We start from the raw sequence: 17,409 nt of genomic DNA, 5'->3' as shown, positions 1-17,409 counted from the left end.
TTCCGGCAGAGAAACTATAAGGCTCATGGTAGTCGGGTGCCGCGCGGACTTATCGCTCGGTCGATCGAGCGATAAGTAGCTCCTTATCGCTCGTGCGCGTCGTCACTTCAAGCACAATTGCGCGTCGTATCGTACTCGATGCTTGCCAAAGAGCTTTAATACTTTGGTTTTGGCGTGTTACATCTGAAGTCCAGAAGATGAATCCGAGATTGTGGAACCAGATGATACGGTTTTTGAGGCATTTTGATACGGTCATTTCAGTCTTTAAAGTAGTTTCAGAGCGCTGGAAATGATTGTACGCTGTAGGGGGATGTGTTTACTAACTATTTGACGTCAAAATAGTCGCCCAAGACTCCCTGAGTCATGGAATGAACGGAATGAACAAAAATGAAATTTTTTCTAAAACTCGTCGGATTGCCCCAAAACAGGTCGGAATCGTTTGGTATTGACCCTTATAGTGTTCCTACAAAGTTTGGTGGCCCTAGCACTCCCAGAACGCCCACTAAAGACTTAATTCCATTTCCGTATCAAAAAGCTGGTTTCTGAGTATCCGATATTGATACGGTCATTTCAGTCTGTTAAAGGGGCTGCAGAGTGCTGGAGATGATTGTACGGTGTAGGGGGATGTGTTTACTAACTATTTTGACGTCAAAATAGTCGCCCAAGACTCCCTGAGTCATGGAATGAACGGAATGAACAAAAATGAAATTTTTTCTAAAACTCGTCGGATTGCCCCAAAACAGGTCGGAATCGTTTGGTATTGACCCTTATAGTGTTCCTACAAAGTTTGGTGGCCCTAGCACTCCCAGAACGCCCACTAGAGACTTAATTCCATTTCCGTATCAAAAAGCTGGTTTCTGAGTATCCGATATTGATACGGTCATTTCAGTCTGTTAAAGGGGCTGCAGAGTGCTGGAGATGATTGTACGGTGTAGGGGGATGTGTTTACTAACTATTTTGACGTCAAAATAGTCGCCCAAGACTCCCTGAGTCATGGAATGAACGGAATGAACAAAAATGAAATTTTTTCTAAAACTCGTCGGATTGCCCCAAAACAGGTCGGAATCGTTTGGTATTGACCCTTATAGTGTTCCTACAAAGTTTGGTGGCCCTAGCACTCCCAGAACGCCCACTAGAGACTTAATTCCATTTCCGTATCAAAAAGCTGGTTTCTGAGTATCCGATATTGATACGGTCATTTCAGTCTGTTAAAGGGGCTGCAGAGTGCTGGAGATGATTGTACGGTGTAGGGGGATGTGTTTACTAACTATTTTGACGTCAAAATAGTCGCCCAAGACTCCCTGAGTCATGGAATGAACGGAATGAACAAAAATGAAATTTTTTCTAAAACTCGTCGGATTGCCCCAAAACAGGTCGGAATCGTTTGGTATTGACCCTTATAGTGTTCCTACAAAGTTTGGTGGCCCTAGCACTCCCAGAACGCCCACTAGAGACTTAATTCCATTTCCGTATCAAAAAGCTGGTTCCTGAGTATCCGATATTGATACAGTGGCGTAACGAAAGGCCCTGCTGACCCCGCTGTGCAGGGGGGCGCCGTCTTAGGGGGGCGCCAAATCGTCGTTTGAATGTGGGACAATTTCGAAAACTTAACTAAAGTACTAGCAAAACTGCGCGTTTTGCTCTAGATACACACTTTTTTAGAGATTTTACCGGCATATTCTTTAAAATCACCTAATTTGTTCAATTTTAGGGAGGGGCACCAAAAGGGGAGGGGGCGCCAACAGGGGGGCGCTTTTTTCGGCAGGGGGCGCCAACAGGCAACGTTACGCCACTGTATTGATACGGTCATTTCAGTCTGTTAAAGGGGCTGCAGAGTGCTGGAGATGATTGTACGGTGTAGGGGATGTGTTTACTAACTATTTTGACGTCAAAATAGTCGCCCAAGACTCCCTGAGTCATGGAATGAACGAAATGAACAAATATGAACATTTTTCTAAAACTCGTCGGATGGCCCCAAAACAGGTAGGAATCGTTTGGTATTGACCCTAATAGTGTTCCCACAAAGTTTGGTGGCCCTAGCACTCCCAGAACACCCATTATACCCTTGGCTGGATTCAAGAATTTAGAACCAGTTGAGCAGATAAAACGGATTTTGAGAAATTTTGTCTGCTTGTGTTGTTGCAGAGAGTTGAATTTGGTTCAACAGTATTCAAACAAGATGTGTTCCAACTTAGTTTTGTAGCCCTACCAGTTTCAGAACGTCCACTAGAATCCGGTTCCATTTTCTTCCAAGAAGCTGTAGACAAGGTTGTTTGAAATTTAAATTTAACCTCTCTGGTAATACAACTTTTTACTTGGATGGATTTCAATAATTAAAGAGAGCAGATTGTTACTTTGTTATTTTTGAGATTTGATTTTTTGATATCATATGTATAAATGTATAAATCAGTTTCTACAAATTGTAACAGCAATTGGCAGTAATAAAGCGGTAGTAATAGTTTTGCACAACATCAATCATAATATCATTCAATACTTCAATACCTTCAAAATAATTTAACTCGGTTATAATAATTTAAACGCAGATCTAAAAGAACTAAGCACAGTAGTAGGATGAACTTCCAGGCAAGGTTGGAGGAAGGTAGAGGTGAAGCTGTGGGTAAGGATAGTAGGCTGGGAAGGATCCATTTCTGATCCAGAGCTGATGATTTGGGTTGAACTGATGATTTAGGTGGTACAGATGATTTGGGTTGAGCTGATGATTTGGGTTGAGTTGATGATTTGGGTTGAACTGATGATTTGGGTTGAGCTGATGATTTTGGTTGAGCTGAAGATTTGGGTTGAGCTGATGATTTGGGTTGAACTGATGATTTGGGTTGAGCTGATGATTTGGGTTGAACTGATGATTTGGGTTGAGCTGATGATTTGGGTTGAACTGATGATTTGGGTTGAGCTGATGATTTGGGTAGAACTGATGACTTGGGTTGGGCTGATGATTTGGGTTGAACTGATGATTTAGGTGGTACAGATGATTTGGGTTGAGCTGATGATTTGGGTTGAGTTGATGATTTGGGTTGAACTGATGATTTGGGTTGAGCTGATGATTTTGGTTGAGCTGAAGATTTGGGTTGAGCTGATGATTTGGGTTGAGCTGATGATTTGGGTTGAGCTGATGATTTGGGTTGAGCTGATGATTTGGGTGGTACAGATGAGTTGGGTGGTACAGATGAGTTGGGTGGTACAGATGAGTTGGGTGGTACAGATGAGTTGGGTGGTACAGATGAGTTGGGTGGTACAGATGAGTTGGGTGGTACAGATGATTTGGATGAGGGACGAGAGGAAGACAGTTCCTTAATACAATCTAGACTATGTTTGGAAATAGATGGATCAATCTTTACATAATCAGAAAACTTAGGCAAATCTATATCTGAACGTTTCAACTTCTTACTCTTAAACTTAGGTGCTTGCTCGAAATCCTCGTCTGAGTCGACAGAGGGTTTGACTGAATGTTTACGTGACTGGTTATCTAACTTGGCACCTAGTTCCTTCCTATTCTGGAGTACCTGTTCGGCAGAACAAATCATAACAGAGCACGACTTGTCTGCCCGAACTTCCTCAACAGAATGAAACAACTGGTCAGAGTATCTAACTAAAATCTTAGAACTTATGGAGGTGTGGAAACTTGCAACTATTCCATCTAATACTTTCTGGCTCTCCAAGAGATTAAACTTAAGAGACCTATCAGTTATTATGCAGCTATATAAATTTAAGAGAGCCTCTACAGAGCCATCCTTATCTAGTGAGCAGTGGTCAGAACATTAATATACATCTAAAGTGTGCTTACAGGGGAAAAAGTGCTTAAAGAACTGTTGCAACTTATCAGATAAAGGAAACATGAGCTCAACTAAGGAACTACAAAACCATCTAACGTGGGGTATCTTAGGACCTGACTTAAGATCAGAAATGAACACATAAGAACCACACTCTAACCGCAGTACTACAGAGGAGCACACGGTCAGGGGGTCAGAATAAGCATGTGATAAAGGAGGCAAAGCATCCTGCATATTATGATAATATACACCTAAAGATGAATCGAACTTGTGGGAGTCACGAATGAGCTCAACCACGGCATTTACCTGAGATGTATCCATAAGGAGTAGTCGTGTTGACTGAGTTAGCTGTAAAAAACAGCCAATAAGTAAAACTCAGATAGGGAGAAGTGTAGTCAAAGAACTGGTTGTAGGAAACAACACAGTCCAGATAGGAGTAGGAAGGGAGGACTCAGAACTAGTTGTAGAAAACAACGTAGTTTAGAGTAAAGTAGGCAAAGAAGACAGGCACGTAGCGTAAACTACAAAATAAAAATGTGTATTTGAAAGATAGTAGGCAAAGAAGACAGGCACATAGCGTAAACTACAAAATAAAAATGTGTATTTGAAAGATAGAGCTTAAAGTTGAAATGTCAAAAGATTGTACTCAGTGTGTGAAATAGTAAACTGAAACCGGGTGAGCTATATTTCACGAGGGTATTTATACCTGCTTCATCGTGACAGGGATAACGAGCCAATTGTTTACAAACAAGCAGCAAGCATGTGAATCCTTCTTGATAAGGTTCAGATCACGTTTGATCGCATGCAGGGTTCTTGTCTCCGATAGATCAGATCATTGTCTTCTAAGAAGATCATATCCTCGTTCTTGCCCCCTCTGGCTCCAGTGGATCTCATCATTACTCGATAAGCATCGGATCAAATGATTGCCTCAAAAACCGTATCATCTGGTTCCACAATCTCGGATACTCAGGAACCAGCTTTTTGATACGGAAATGGAACCAAGTCTCTAGTGGGCGTTCTGGGAGTGCTAGGGCCACCAAACTTAGGCATCCAATCTTTGCAGTTGTTTCTTTCATGGTAGTTGCGAGCGTCTATACTTTCAGTCTTTAGCTTGCTCATTTTGTATTTACATCATTTGTACAAGACTAGATGGTAGCCATGTTCTGTGTCCTAAACCTAACTTTAGTGTGCATGTTATTTATTATGTTGGTCTCAGTTTAAACCTGAAAGCCATTGTATATGTTTGCCACTGCTTCTCAGCTGATCATAAATAATTTAAAATAGGGTTCAGTGTTCTGACCATTTGTGTATGTAGATGAAGCAAGGTCAGGAACCCAGCACGGTGAAGGATTAGGCCGGTTATCTAGCAAAGATCTCTGTCACTATACTTTTGTTGCTCAGTATCATTAGTATCATCATTGAAGATTGTGCATACACAACTTTATTAAAGTAAATGATAGACAGTGTTATTTCGAATACATCCCAGCACAAATATTATCAGCTTCATCAATCTTGATATCTTAACGATGACCCTGGTCAAACAATTTAAAACTTCTGTAATTTCATTTCTAGTATGCGTATAGGAAATCGATAAGGCTTTAAAATGATATGTTCGGCGACCTTTTAGCTCAATCACGAGACTCAGTAGGAGTGATTGAACTGCAAGGGACAATTGAGGCTAACGAATTAGCAGTTTCAAGTTAAGTTTAATATAATAACGAATTAATTATAATAACCAATGAATTATACAGGTTGTACGTACACACTACACGCCACAGAATTAAAAACGTTCTGATCGAGCTGCACTTGCACTGATGAGCTGAACGTTTGCGGAGTTAAAATCGCAAGCTACCAACGCGATACTTCCGAATATAGTTGCGCGGCTTATTAGTAAAATTAAAAATTAGCTTTCGAATGTTTATTGTTTATTTTGATTTTGTTGCATATTGTTTTCAATTAAATTATATCTAATTTACAATTTATAAATAAAATGTATACTGAATACAACAATTTTTTAAAAATCTAATTATAGTCTGAAGCTAATTTTTAATTTTACCTATAAGCCGCGCAATTGCCTTTTGAAAGTTTCGCGTTTGTAGCTCGCGATTGTAACTCCGCAAACGTTCAGCTCATCAGTGCAAGTGCAGCTCGATCAGAACGTTTTTAATTGCAAAGATTGGATGCCTAAGTTTGGTGGCCCTAGCACTCCCAGAACGCCCACTAGAGACTTGGTTCCATTTCCGTATCAAAAAGCTGGTTCCTGAGTATCCGAGATTGTGGAACCAGATGATACGGTTTTTGAGGCAATCATTTGATCCGATGCTTATCGAGTAATGATGAGATCCACTGGAGCCAGAGGGGGCAAGAACGAGGATATGATCTTCTTAGAAGACAATGATCTGATCTATCGGAGACAAGAACCCTGCATGCGATCAAACGTGATCTGAACCTTATCAAGAAGGATTCACATGCTTGCTGCTTGTTTGTAAACAATTGGCTCGTTATCCCTGTCACGATGAAGCGGGTATAAATACCCTCGTGAAATATAGCTCACCCGGTTTCAGTTTACTATTTCACACACTGAGTACAATCTTTTGACATTTCAACTTTAAGCTCTATCTTTCAAATACACATTTTTATTTTGTAGTTTACGCTACGTGCCTGTCTTCTTTGCCTACTTTACTCTAAACTACGTTGTTTTCTACAACTAGTTCTGAGTCCTCCCTTCCAACTCCTATCTGGACTGTGTTGTTTCCTACAACCAGTTCTTTGACTACACTTCTCCCTATCTGAGTTTTACTTATTGGCTGTTTTTTACAGCTAACTCAGTCAACACGACTACTCCTTATGGATACATCTCAGGTAAATGCCGTGGTTGAGCTCATTCGTGACTCCCACAAGTTCGATTCATCTTTAGGTGTATATTATCATAATATGCAGGATGCTTTGCCTCCTTTATCACATGCTTATTCTGACCCCCTGACCGTGTGCTCCTCTGTAGTACTGCGGTTAGAGTGTGGTTCTTATGTGTTCATTTCTGATCTTAAGTCAGGTCCTAAGATACCCCACGTTAGATTGTTTTGTAGTTCCTTAGTTGAGCTCATGTTTCCTTTATCTGATAAGTTGCAACAGTTCTTTAAGCACTTTTTCCCCTGTAAGCACACTTTAGATGTATATTAATGTTCTGACCACTGCTCACTAGATAAGGATGGCTCTGTAGAGGCTCTCTTAAATTTATATAGCTGCATAATAACTGATAGGTCTCTTAAGTTTAATCTCTTGGAGAGCCAGAAAGTATTAGATGGAATAGTTGCAAGTTTCCACACCTCCATAAGTTCTAAGATTTTAGTTAGATACTCTGACCAGTTGTTTCATTCTGTTGAGGAAGTTCGGGCAGACAAGTCGTACTCTGTTATGATTTGTTCTGCCGAACAGGTACTCCAGAATAGGAAGGAACTAGGTGCCAAGTTAGATAACCAGTCACGTAAACATTCAGTCAAACCCTCTGTCGACTCAGACGAGGATTTCGAGCAAGCACCTAAGTTTAAGAGTAAGAAGTTGAAACGTTCAGATATAGATTTGCCTAAGTTTTCTGATTATGTAAAGATTGATCCATCTATTTCCAAACATAGTCTAGATTGTATTAAGGAACTGTCTTCCTCTCGTCCCTCATCCAAATCATCTGTACCACCCAACTCATCTGTACCACCCAACTCATCTGTACCACCCAACTCATCTGTACCACCCAACTCATCTGTACCACCCAACTCATCTGTACCACCCAACTCATCTGTACCACCCAAATCATCAGCTCAACCCAAATCATCAGCTCAACCCAAATCATCAGCTCAACCCAAATCATCAGCTCAACCCAAATCTTCAGCTCAACCAAAATCATCAGCTCAACCCAAATCATCAGTTCAACCCAAATCATCAACTCAACCCAAATCATCAGCTCAACCCAAATCATCTGTACCACCTAAATCATCAGTTCAACCCAAATCATCAGCCCAACCCAAGTCATCAGTTCTACCCAAATCATCAGCTCAACCCAAATCATCAGTTCAACCCAAATCATCAGCTCAACCCAAATCATCAGTTCAACCCAAATCATCAGCTCAACCCAAATCATCAGTTCAACCCAAATCATCAGCTCAACCCAAATCTTCAGCTCAACCAAAATCATCAGCTCAACCCAAATCATCAGTTCAACCCAAATCATCAACTCAACCCAAATCATCAGCTCAACCCAAATCATCTGTACCACCTAAATCATCAGTTCAACCCAAATCATCAGCTCTGGATCAGAAATGGATCCTTCCCAGCCTACTATCCTTACCCACAGCTTCACCTCTACCTTCCTCCAACCTTGCCTGGAAGTTCATCCTACTACTGTGCTTAGTTCTTTTAGATCTGCGTTTAAATTATTATAACCGAGTTAAATTATTTTGAAGGTATTGAAGTATTGAATGATATTATGATTGATGTTGTGCAAAACTATTACTACCGCTTTATTACTGCCAATTGCTGTTACAATTTGTAGAAACTGATTTATACATTTATACATATGATATCAAAAAATCAAATCTCAAAAATAACAAAGTAACAATCTGCTCTCTTTAATTATTGAAATCCATCCAAGTAAAAAGTTGTATTACCAGAGAGGTTAAATTTAAATTTCAAACAACCTTGTCTACAGCTTCTTGGAAGAAAATGGAACCGGATTCTAGTGGACGTTCTGAAACTGGTAGGGCTACAAAACTAAGTTGGAACACATCTTGTTTGAATACTGTTGAACCAAATTCAACTCTCTGCAACAACACAAGCAGACAAAATTTCTCAAAATCCGTTTTATCTGCTCAACTGGTTCTAAATTCTTGAATCCAGCCAAGGGTATAATGGGTGTTCTGGGAGTGCTAGGGCCACCAAACTTTGTGGGAACACTATTAGGGTCAATACCAAACGATTCCTACCTGTTTTGGGGCCATCCGACGAGTTTTAGAAAAATGTTCATATTTGTTCATTTCGTTCATTCCATGACTCAGGGAGTCTTGGGCGACTATTTTGACGTCAAAATAGTTAGTAAACACATCCCCTACACCGTACAATCATCTCCAGCACTCTGCAGCCCCTTTAACAGACTGAAATGACCGTATCAATATCGGATACTCAGAAACCAGCTTTTTGATACGGAAATGGAATTAAGTCTCTAGTGGGCGTTCTGGGAGTGCTAGGGCCACCAAACTTTGTAGGAACACTAAGGGTCAATACCAAACGATTCCGACCTGTTTTGGGGCAATCCGACGAGTTTTAGAAAAAATTTCATTTTTGTTCATTCCGTTCATTCCATGACTCAGGGAGTCTTGGGCGACTATTTTGACGTCAAAATAGTTAGTAAACACATCCCCCTACACCGTACAATCATCTCCAGCACTCTGCAGCCCCTTTAACAGACTGAAATGACCGTATCAATATCGGATACTCAGAAACCAGCTTTTTGATACGGAAATGGAATTAAGTCTCTAGTGGGCGTTCTGGGAGTGCTAGGGCCACCAAACTTTGTAGGAACACTATAAGGGTCAATACCAAACGATTCCGACCTGTTTTGGGGCAATCCGACGAGTTTTAGAAAAAATTTCATTTTTGTTCATTCCGTTCATTCCATGACTCAGGGAGTCTTGGGCGACTATTTTGACGTCAAAATAGTTAGTAAACACATCCCCCTACACCGTACAATCATCTCCAGCACTCTGCAGCCCCTTTAACAGACTGAAATGACCGTATCAATATCGGATACTCAGAAACCAGCTTTTTGATACGGAAATGGAATTAAGTCTCTAGTGGGCGTTCTGGGAGTGCTAGGGCCACCAAACTTTGTAGGAACACTATAAGGGTCAATACCAAACGATTCCGACCTGTTTTGGGGCAATCCGACGAGTTTTAGAAAAAATTTCATTTTTGTTCATTCCGTTCATTCCATGACTCAGGGAGTCTTGGGCGACTATTTTGACGTCAAAATAGTTAGTAAACACATCCCCCTACACCGTACAACCATTTCCAGCACTCTGAAACTACTTTAAAAGACTGAAATGACCGTATCAAAATGCCTCAAAAACCGTATCATCTGGTTCCACAATCTCGGATTCATCTTCTGGACTTCAGATGTAACACGCCAAAACCAAAGTATTAAAGCTCTTTGGCAAGCATCGAGTACGATACGACGCGCAATTGTGCTTGAAGTGACGACGCGCACGAGCGATAAGCTAGGAGCTACTTATCGCTCGGTCGACCGAGCCATAAGTCTTATCGCTCGTGCGCGCCACCCGACTACCATGAGCCTAACTTTAACCATGAATAGGTGACAGTGTATTTTGATACACATTATATTTCCTATTCATGCGTGTTTGCCGGATGATGAATCACTCCACTCTACTGTCACGTGACTTTTTTACCCCGTTCTCTAGGTGTTCTCTCTGGAGACTACAGGTAAGTAGAGTGTAGACCCCCGCGCACTGGTAAGGACTATTACTCGGTATAGCTCGGACCGACCTAATTATATTAGGGGCCATCCACTTAGGACGTCCGCCAAAATCGCAGATTTTCAGACCACCCCTCCCCCTGCCCGGGTGTGTCCGAATTTTCAAAAACCACCCCCACCCCCGGATTTCAGCTACTTTTAAGAGTACAAATAAAACCAACTCAAATTCATGGGGGGGGGGGGGGGGGGGGGGGGTAAAAATTGCCAAAATATTGATTACGTAATATGTGAACGACCCCTAGTTACTTAGAATAGACAATAATGAATAATACATTTTGTGTCGAACAAATTTAGCACATCCCGGTAGGTTGTAAACCTACAAACTTCAAGTTAAGTAGCCAAATCCAATCGAATAAGTCTTACTTTTAAGGCAGTAGGAGAATATAGGAGTTTGGAGTTGTGTCTCTGCTCTCATGAGCTGCTCTGAGAACCTACTTCTCGTTCAAAATATAGGAATCTAAACTTACAGAGTAATTCATAATTAGTGTCAAAGAGTTGAAATAAATTATCAATTATGGGACTTTTTTCTTTAATTCTGCCAAAATTTCCGGACGTCTGGAGTTTCAGAAATCCCCTCCCCTTGTCCGAATTTGTCCGAAATTCCAAGACAACCCCCTCCCCATTTCAATTTCAATTTGCAGGTTACTGGGCCGCGCTCAGCCTGTCATTCCGCCAAATCTTTATTTATTTATGTTAATGAACATAATAGCCTGGGGTCCTCAGGTAATTTGCAGGACGTCCTAAGTAGATCATTGTATCACGTGGTGACCCCCACGGTCGCTTCGACGATACAGGGGGAGCCGCGCACTTCGTGCGCGGCGGGTCATACAACGTATGACAAGTAGATCATACTCATAGATGGTCCCTTACTATACATCTTCATGACGGCTCTTACCAATTCGCTCGCCCAAAAGTTATCACGTGACTTTGGTTTTTATGGTTTTGCAGACGAACAAAATGGTTTTAGATAAACCCTAATCCCAACCCTAACCATAACTGATAACTCTGAAGCTTTCCATAACCCTAACCACAACCTTAACCGCACCCGAACAGTAACCCAAGCCCTAAACAATCGAATTCGTGTTTCACTAATAGTAATATAAATATAATACTAGCCTGTCACGTGACCAAAACGCTTTTTTGCCCATATTTCTCCAGGGAAACATTTTTACCCTACGTCATGTGGGGTGATTAACTGTATCACGTCGTGACCCCCATCGTCGTTTCACTGTAGTGGTAGAGTTTCTACGATACAGGGGGAGTGTTAAGTGGCGTACTCGGGTTTCAGCACGACAACTTACTTAACGGCCTATTTAATGCTCCAATTTTCCATGACTTCTAGAGATTATTTATTTATTATATTTCATTAAATTGTGATGGTATTAATTTAACTACGTATAATGGGCTCCTTTTAACTAGAGTATGGAAATTCAGGTTCCGATATTATGGAATACCTCCCGGTTTGAGACTTACTCGGGGCACAGTTCAAACCCAAACTCTCTTTGTACAGATACAATTTTAGGACAGTAATTTCTATTGTAATTATGGACTTCAGAATTTAATGTGAATTTATATCTGGAAGATAACCAATTAAAACAAGTTAATAAAGGGTTGTAAAATAAATATAATTGGGTTAAATTGGACTACAATATTAATTTAACTCTCATATCTCATAACTTAGTCTTAATGTCCATTTACCCCAATAATTGATGTGGTAGCGAATGTGGTGAGGGTGAAGCGATTAAATAGGATGATTCACGAGGTCGCTGTTCCGGTTCTCTCTCTCTCTCTCTCTCTCTGAAGAGATCATATATCAATACAAATTTAATAGACCACACTAATTATACGGAGTATAGGTATTAATTTCCTACTTCTAGATAACTTACGAACTAGAATCACTATAAGTATAATTTACTAACCAAGGAATAAGAATATAAAGTGGCGATCTGGTCTTTTCATATAGTGGAATGTCAACTAAAACTGAACCATCTTGCATGGTCATCTCGAGGATCTAACATAGTGACGAACGGTTCTCGATCGAGGAAGGAGGGGGGAATCAATCTGAAGTAAGATAATTATAAGTACGGAGCGTTTAAGTCGTGACAATAATCAGATTGATTAAGTTAAATTAAGGGAAAATCTATCGTAGGAACCTCTTAATGAAGACGTAATAAACTTACGAAGCAATACGACTGGTGGAGCTTAGGTGAGGACATGCAGAGCAAGTGGGGTGGGTATCACCGTCATATTGCCTGGAAATTAATAACTATTAGAACTAATAATTAGTACACAGGAAATAAATATAATACTACAATCGTCAACGTTACCAAGGGGAAAAGTGCTATGATTATGAACGATGGATTAAGGTTTACGTAACATTTTTACCTCAGGAAAGGAACTCCATAGCCTAATTCTGGAAGGATCTATCGGGAACAGGTAGTACTAGTAGTGCGAGGAATCTGATGAGATATTATGTATATTAACAGCATATTAAGCATTATACGACGGAAATTGACCTAAGTACGAACTAATCTTTAACGTCAACCTTTTGATACGAATGCAATCAATGACAATAACATGATCAAGAACTTAATCTAAATTACGAACCTATAATAGAAATGAGTAACATGTGGAGAGAGAACGGATACAGCAGAGCAAGACCCCGGGCCATGATAGGAACAGGTGAATGCAGAAGGCGAAAGGCGGAAGGCGGCGAGCAGCAGGCGAGCTCCCCTTTTTGTAGACTGCTGGTTGACAGGTCTTTGGGGAGTTGAAGGGGGAGTTGATTCTCATGGCACTTTTGTAACACCTCGGCTAGCTCGTCAACACAATAATCAAAAATCAATGCTGTTAAAATAATTGTAAGTATTCTTTTAACTATCACAATGCTGGCAAGCATAACCGTTGCCCTTATATTCACAACACTATGTACCCCCTATACTATTATATCCCCTTTATTGTTTTCCAGGCATTAAGACTCATCGAAAGTAGTTCAGCAGGTATATTTAAGTTCAAAACATTCTAATTCAATGTTAAAGATGACAGGAATAAGAAATAGTTATGTGGAGGTTTTTAAGAAATTTGCGCAAAATACGCGCCAGCATGTTATACGAAATTAGGTAAAAAACCCAAAATCGCCATATTCAGGTGCCTTAAAAACCATGTTAAAATTGAGTTAGAGATCTGAAACTTTGCAGAGCGTCTAGACCTTGTCCAAATCGACTGTAAAAAAAATTTCATGTTGCAGGAGTATCGGGAAGTGGGTTTTCTGGAACCCCTGTTTTACAACAGATTGTCGTGAAGCTATATATATATCACCTTAATAACACCAGAATGTGTGTGTGTGTGTGTGTCTGTCTGTCTGTCTGTCCGTGTGTAATTTCCGGTCGGTTATACAAAAAAAACGGTAAGAGTTACGGGACTGATTTTTTCGGTATAGTGTCGACAAAACTCTGATGAAGCCCATAGGAAATTTTTTTTTAAATCGGCCGATGGTAAGTGGTTTAATTGATGGTTTTGTACCACAAATGTTACATAAAATTGCTTGAGCAGAACGGCAAGAGTAACGGGGCTTGCTCTCTCTCTCATTACTGTGTAATATGTTATAGCTGCATTTAAGTAGCGTCATAATTGGATTAGCCCGGAAGATACGCTGTAATGTTATACCTTAAGCTTATTAGGGGAGGGGGGACTGTTAGTGTTTGGGGTCTGTTTGGACTGCAGAGAGAGAGAGAGAGAGAGAGAGAGAGAGAGAGAGAGAGAGAGAGAGAGAGTTCATACGACAATGGTATGCGTGTTTTCAAATATAATATGCGGGTGTGGTGCGGAGTTAACAAGGGTTAATTTCTATAACGATTTAAATAAAAATAGAAAGCGGTTCAAGACGGGAGTGATGAGGTGTAATAATCGGTGTTCAGACCTTATGATCATGGAGTGTGGTGCCTCATGGCTAATAATGACTTAATTATCCACAAGAAATAACTGATTATGAGATTATTGTTTAAGAAACTATTGGGTCACCTAATGCGGGTTTTGACTCTGCGGGTAATTACTCCTACCCTTTTTAACTGCGGCAGTGAAATCCCGGCCGTAGGCCGGGTTACACTAGTATATATATATATATGTATAGACGCTTTTGCAGTAAATTGTAGCCTACATTTAAGTGTCCGTAGATTCAAAAGTATAAAAGATACAGTCATTTCGAACCACAGGTTTTAAAGATAATTGTTTATACTTTAGTTTACATTACATCGAAAAATAATTTATCGTCATCATCATCACTTGATGACGTCATCAATTTAAGTGTTTTTAAAACTTGATTTTTGACAAAATAACAACTTTTCAAATCGATTTTAAAGCATTAAGGAGTAATTTTATTCAAAATCTGAGGACATTTTTGTCTTAGATAATTGTTCAAGCATTCTGAAAATCTACCGGAAAGTTTTCCTACCTTGCTCCTTCATAAAGATATTCGCTATTGAAGTTTGTGCTTTTTTGAAGAATAATTTTATAAAAACACAAAAGTTGTGAATTAGTATTCTCTGGTGTTGGGCCATCCCTTGGGTTGTGGAGCTCGATTGTGCTTCCTAAAGGTATAAATTGTGTTATAGGCTAGTTTTAAAGTTGAAAATCGAAAAGTTGCACACGTGGGGACACGTCCAAATTCATTTAAAATAGCTAAAATCACTAAAAATTGTTATTTTCACGATTTTTACCAACTTTGGAGTCCCGTTGTGATCCAAGTTCTTTTTGAAATCTTCTGAAACTTTTCATGCTTATCAAACTATATATTAAATAACACTATGCAAAAATTTATGGTGATTCAATATTTTATGCGCACGCAACGTCCGCTCAAAGTTTGCACGTGCGAAAGGTGAGAATTTTGCTCATTCGTGATTTCGAATATATTCTGCTTTCCCACGATATTAAAATGGCATTATATATGAATTTAATGCCAACTTGAATGAGTAAAAAGTGCTATATTCAGTCTGTTATTGACAGATATGCCTACCTAAACACAAGGAAACGTTTTCAAAGGTAAAATTTCGAAATCGTTGAAATTACCTCCTTATGAAGTTTCGACTGTGTAAATTATCCTGACATTATAATCAAAAAGAGATGATATTTGACCAAAACCCATAATCATGGGTAGAGTGAACCGCTGCCAGTGTCTCTCTTTTCCAAACAAAAGAAAATGATATTAATTTGAGGAACCGTCCGCAAATGCAAATTGATACCGAGAATGAAATCGGTCGCTCGCTTTTCCCATTCATTCACGGCTTACGTATTGTAATAAAGTTTATTGAATGGGAAAAGCGAGCGACCGATTTCATTCTCGGTATCAATTTGCATTTGCGGACGGTTCCTCAAATTAATATCATTTTCTTTTGTTTGGAAAAGAGAGACACTGGCAGCGGTTCACTCTACCCATGATTATGGGTTTTGGTCAAATAAGTTCTAATAAATTTGAAACTTTAACAATCTTCAAGCCACTACTTTTCGCACCGGGAACGTCACAATTCCAAATAACTACTAATTTACAACGGCTTAAAATACTAACTACAACTTCACGCCGTGAGACATTTCAATCATACAAACCTTGATTCACGATGTCAATCCTTCGCAGCTCGGTGAGGCACAGTGGTGCATCTCGCCGATCTACCGAAGGATTGATGCATAACAACAAGACACGCGCTAAAGACGCGCATTTTCTGAGTGATGTTAACGATAGCTTTAAATTCACTGATGTCATTATTATTCAGCGTGACCGGTAATAGTTTAAAAATCAGAAGGAGAAAACACATGTTTAAATTACTAAAAAAGGAGTATCACTTTACAGGATTGAATTTAAATATAGTCATAATAGATAAGAGAGGAATTTGTTTCCCTTTGAATCAATCAAACTAGATGAATTGTTGTAAATACTTAGATCAAACTATCAATCTACAGGCTATCGTCATCTTCAGTGACATAATAGATAAGAGTTTATTAACTATCATGCCAACTTTAGAGACGGTAACCACATTAAACTAAAGTTTTCCCAATCAAAATAAAGGGTTTATACAAAATAAAAGGTTTATGCACTAGACTGTGAGACAATTAACCTTATGCAATGCAGGTTAGTATAACTATAATATCGGACTGAGTTGAAATTTCTGAGAGCATGATACCCCAAAATAAATATATGCCTGTGTCTGGCAATAGCGTTCAGATGGCTTCCGAACTTGTGCGGATAAGATAATATAAAAAATACAAATAAACTATAATAACAATCTGAAAATTAATGTATCAGTACAGATCTTATACTCGAAATCAGGCACTTTCAAAACATTTCTCTTAAATTATCTTTCTTAACACCGTTCAATTGTAACTTTAAATTAAAATATTATGATGATCCGGACGATGATAAATATTAAATTACAACTGATTATATTTATGGATTTCGGCCTGTCGATGCTGGAAGCTGATCAGCTAATCGTTAATCGTTACCATGTGACAAGAATAGTATGATGAACCTCCCAATCAGTATCTATGTATCAAAAGAAAATATTGATCTAATTCAACTCGTCGGGAGCCCTTTTGAAACATCTCGAAGTTAGAGTGCAGAGTGCATGATTACTGATTATCAGCACGATTGGGTGAAACAAAGACGAAACCGTGTGTTGATTAGAATTAAAAGAGGAAGATATTTAGTGATAAATTGTGCACTCTTGCATTTAAGTTTTAATTGTTAGACTTGTTCGATGTAGGGCCTTTAATTTAACCTAATACTAATGCAGTTACTTAATACTTGGTAAGTCTAGGGAAAACAGGTGCTAGTTATCGGAAATGAAATGGAGTCTGTTCCTGATCGAAGTTACATGATGCTGATAGATTTGATGCAGCTCAGCACTCAGCAGCCACTGTCTTCAAATAGAGTGTTCCAGTTCTGCAATCTGCAGTCTCAAATGTTTTCGCCCAGCTTTTCTTTTCATCGTGGTTATAGAAGACAGACCTGAAGAAATACTAGTATAATGATAATATAGGTAACATGTCCAGAATGAGTAAAATTGTATTATCGGCAAATTTACTTATGTGAAAACT

The 17,409-nt window shown here is 39.4% G+C and overlaps 1 protein-coding gene and 1 long non-coding RNA gene across 2 annotated transcripts in view; both read right to left on the bottom strand.

The window, feature by feature from the left end:
* LOC134816898 (transitional endoplasmic reticulum ATPase-like) overlaps positions 1-17,409 on the bottom strand; it is a 94,770-nt gene that overhangs the window by 41,440 nt on the left and 35,921 nt on the right. The window lies entirely within an intron of this gene.
* Positions 12,511-13,106, bottom strand: LOC134817645 (uncharacterized). The gene is made up of 3 exons (XR_010160542.1): positions 12,934-13,106; positions 12,712-12,785; positions 12,511-12,578 (listed from the first exon to the last, which is right to left on the bottom strand). It is a non-coding gene; the product is annotated as an uncharacterized LOC134817645 (long non-coding RNA).

Source organism: Bolinopsis microptera, chromosome 6 (genome assembly GCF_026151205.1).
Source record: "Bolinopsis microptera isolate Bmic1 chromosome 6, MBARI_Bmic_1.0, whole genome shotgun sequence".
NCBI lineage: Eukaryota > Metazoa > Ctenophora > Tentaculata > Lobata > Bolinopsidae > Bolinopsis > Bolinopsis microptera.
This window is presented reverse-complemented; position numbering and strand designations above follow the sequence as displayed.